General features: G+C 42.0%; 1 non-coding gene across 1 annotated transcript; it reads left to right on the forward strand.

The window, feature by feature from the left end:
* Window positions 1–3724: 3724 nt before the first annotated feature.
* LOC127747213 (small nucleolar RNA R71) lies at window positions 3725–3828 on the forward strand. The gene has a single exon (XR_008009016.1). It is a non-coding gene; the product is annotated as a small nucleolar RNA R71 (small nucleolar RNA).
* The last annotated feature ends 507 nt before the right edge of the window (window positions 3829–4335 follow it).

The following is a 4335-nucleotide window of genomic DNA, read 5'->3' on the forward strand; positions in this document are numbered from 1 at the left end:
GTGCTCTTGATGTTCCACCCTTAATTGATCCATATTGTAACTCAAATCTTCTAGAAAAGTGTTGAGTTGTTCCCAATAGTTGTTGGGAGGAAAGTGCATCCCTTGAGGCATCTCCAGAATTTCTTGGTGATGAGCTTCCTCATGCGTCTCTTGAGTTTCATGAGTGGGCTCTCTTGTTTGCTCCATCCTTTTCTTAGTGATGGGCTTGTCCTCCTTAATGGGGATGTCTCCTTCTATGATAACTCCAGTTGAGTAACATAGATGGCAAATAAGATGAGGAAAAGATAGCCTTGCCAAGGTAGAGGGCTTTTCGGCTATTTTGTAGAATTCAAGGGAGATGACTTCATGAACTTCTACTTCCTCTCTAATCATGATGCTATGAATCATGATGGCCCAATTCACAGTAACTTTAGATCAGTTGCTATTGAGGATGATGGAGCGTTGGATAAACTCCAACCATCCTCTAGCCACAAGCTTGAGGTCTAGTCTTCTTAATTGAACCGGCTTGCCCTTGGAGTCTCTTTTCTATTGAGCTCCTTCAACACATATGTCCATAAGGACTTGGTCCAACCTTTGATCAAAGTTGACCCTTCTTGTGTAGGGGTGTGCATCTCCTTGCATCATGGGCAAGTTGAGTGCCAACCTCACATTTTCCGGACTAAAATCTAAGTATTTCCCCGGAACCATTGTAAGATAGTTCTTTGGATTCGGGTTCATACTTTGATCATGGTTCCTAGTGATCCATGCATTGGCATAGAACTCTTGAACCATTAAGATTCTGACTTGTTGAATGGGGTTGGTCAGAACTTCCCAACTTCTTCTTTGGATCTCATGTCGGATCTCCGGAAACTCATTTTTCTTGAGCTTGAAAGGGACCTCAGGGATCACCTTCTTCTTGGCCACAACATCATAGAAGTAGTCTTGATGGGATTTGGAGATGAATCTCTCCATCTCCCATGACTCGGAGGTGGAAGCTTTTGTCTTTCCTTTCCCTTTTCTAGAGGTTTCTCCGGCCTTAGGTGCCCTTAATGGTTATGGAAAAACAAAAAGCTATGCTTTTACCACACCAAACTTAAAATATTGCTCGCCCTCAAGCAAGAGAAGAAAGAATAGATGAAGAAGAAGAAGATATGGAGGAGAGGGAGAGAAGGTTGTGTTTTGGCCAAGGTGGAGAAGAGAGGGTTGTGTTGTGTGGAAATGAAGAAGAATGGAGGGTTATTTATAGTGGGGGGAGAGGGTTAAGGTTCAACCATATTGGGTGGGTTAGGTGGGAAAGTGATTTTGAATTTTGAAGGTAGGTGGGGTTTTTGGGGAAGGGTGGATGAATGTGAGTGGTGAAGGTGGGTAATTGGGAAGAGAGATTGAGGTGATTGATGAAGGGTTTTTGGAGAAGAGTGTTTATGGGGAAGAGTGGAAGGATGTGAAGAAGAGGAGAGAGGGTGAGTTGAGGTAGGTAGGGTTCATGTGGGGTCCACAGATTCTGGGATGATCCTGTGGGGTCCACAGATCCTGAGGTGTCAAGGATTTACATCCCTGCACCAATTAGGCATGTAAAACGCCTTTGCATACAATTCTGGCATTTAAACACCGAAGTGATGCTTATGTTGGGTGTTCAACGCCCAATTGCAGCATGTTTCTGGCGTTGAACGCTAGTTTCATACTTGTTTCTGGCGTTCAGCGCCAGCTCTACTCAGGGTATATTCCTGGCGTTCAAATGCTAGGATGCAACTTGTTTCTGGCATTCAACACCAGATCCATGCTCTGTTCTGGCATTGAACGCCAGCCAGATGCTCTTTATTGGCGTTTGAACGCCAGTAAGTCCTTCCTCCAGGGTGTGATTTTTCTTCTGCTGTTTTTGATTCTATTTTTAATTTCAGTATTTTTTTTCATGACTCCACATGATCATGAACCTAATAAAACATAAAAGAACAATAAAAGAAAAATAAAATTAGATAAATAAAAAATGGTTTGCCTCCCAATAAGTGCTTCTTTAATGTCACTAGCTTGACAGTGGGCTCTCATGGAGCCTCACAGGTGATCAGGTCAATGTTGTAGACTCCCAACACCAAACTTAGAGTTTGGATGTGGGGATTCAATGCCAAACTTAGAGTTTGGCTGTGGCCTTTCAACACCAAACTTAGAGTTTGATTGTGGAGGCTTTGTTTGACTCTGTACTGAGAGAAGCTTTTCATGCTTCCTCTCCATTGTTAAAGAAGAAGATCCTTGAGCCTTAAACACAAGGTAGTCCCCATTCAATTGAAGGACTAATTCTCCTCTATTAACATCTCTCACAGCTCCTGCTGTGGCTAGGAAAGGTCTTCCAAGGATGATGCATTCATCCTCCTCCTTCCTAGTGTCTAAGATTATGAAATCAGTAGGGATGTAAAGGCCTTCAACCTTTACCAACACGTCCTCTACTAATCCATAAGCTTGTCTTACTGACTTGTCTGCCATTTGCAATGAAAATATGGTAGGCTGTACCTCAATGATCCCCAGCTTCTCTATTATAGAGAGTGGCATAAGATTTATGCCTGATCCCAGATCACACAGAGCTTTTTCAAAGATCATGGTGCCTATAGTGCAGGGTATTACGAATTTTCCAGGATCTTATCTCTTTTGAGGTAAGGTTTGCTGAACCCATGTATCTAGTTCACTGATGAGTAAGGGAGGTTCACCTTCCCAAGTCTCATTAGCAAACAACTTGGCATTCAGCTTCATGATAGCTCCTAGATATTGAGCAACTTGCTCTCCAGTTACATCTTCATCCTCTTCAGAGGAAGTATAGCCTTCAGAGCTCATGAATGGCAGAAGGAGGTTTAATGGGATCTCTATGGTCTCTATATGAGCCTCAGATTCCCTTGGGTCCTTAATAGGGGACTTCTTCTTGCCTGAGAGACGTCCCAAGAGGTCTTCCTCATTGGGATTTAGGTCCTCTCCTTCCTTCCTAGGTTCGGCCATTTTGATTATGTCAATGGCCTTGCACTCTCTTTTTGGATTCTCTTCAATATTGCTTGGGAGAGTACTAGGAGGAGTTTCAGTTACTTTCTTACTCAGCTGGCCCACTTGTGCCTCCATATTTCTGATGGAGGACCTTGTCTCATTCATGAAACTTAAAGTGGCCTTAGTCAGATCAGAGACTAAATTTGCTAAGTTAGAGGTACTCTGTTCAAAATTCTCTGTCTGTTGCTGAGAAGATGATGGATAAGACTTGATATTGCTGAGCCTATTTCTTCCACCATTATTAAAGCCTTGTTGAGGCTTTTGTTGATCCTTCCATGAGAAATTTGGATGATTTCTCCATGATGAATTATAGGTGTTTCCATAAGGTTCACCCATATAATTTATCTCTGCTATTGCAGGGTTCTCAAGATCATAAGCTTCTTCTTCAGAAGATGCCTCTTTAGTATTGTTGGATGCATTTTGCCATCTATTCAGACTTTGAGAAATCATGTTGACTTACTGAGTCAACATTTTGTTCTGAGCCAATATGGCATTCAGGGCATCAATTTCAAGAACTCTCTTCCTTTGAGGCGTCCCATTATTCACGGAATTCCTCTCAGAAGTGTACATGAACTGGTTATTTGCAACCATGTCAATAAGTTCTTGAGCCTCTGTAGGTGTTTTCTTTAGGTGAATGGATCCACCTGCAAAATGATCCAGTTACATCTTAGAGAACTCAGATAGACCATAATAGAATATATCTATCATGGTCCATTCTGAAAACATGTCAGAAGGACATCTTTTGGTCATCTGCTTGTATCTTTCTCAAGCTTCATAGAGGGATTCACCATCTTTTTGTTTGAATTTCTGAACATCCACTCTAAGCTTGTTCAGCTTTTGAGGAGGAAAGAATTTAGCCAAGAAGGTCGTGACAAGCTTATCCCAGGAGTCCAGGCTATCTTTAGGTTGAGAGTCCAACCATGCTTTAGCTCTGTCTGTTACAGCAAAAGGGAAAAGCATGAGCCTGTAGACTTCAGGATCTACTCCATTAGTCTTAACAGTCTCACAGATCTGCAAGAACTCAGTGTCCATGAAACTTGCAGTTCTGTTGCATTAGAGCAACTAATTGAGGTTTTAGCTCAAAATTGTTTGCTCCAATGGCAGGAATTGAGATGCTTCTTCCATCAAACTTGGACGTACGTGCAGTATAATCACCAAGCATCCTTTTCTTGTTCAAAAATTTCAGCAAGGTTGTCTCTGGATTGTTGTAATTTAGCTTCTCTTAGTTTTCTCTTCAGAGTCCTTTCAGGCTCTGGATCAGCTTCAACAAGAATGCCTTTTTTCTTGTTCCTGCTCATATGAGAAAGAAGAGAACAGAAAAGGAAGAGGAATCCT

This window comes from Arachis duranensis, chromosome 4 (genome assembly GCF_000817695.3).
Source record: "Arachis duranensis cultivar V14167 chromosome 4, aradu.V14167.gnm2.J7QH, whole genome shotgun sequence".
Taxonomy (NCBI): Eukaryota; Viridiplantae; Streptophyta; class Magnoliopsida; order Fabales; family Fabaceae; genus Arachis; species Arachis duranensis.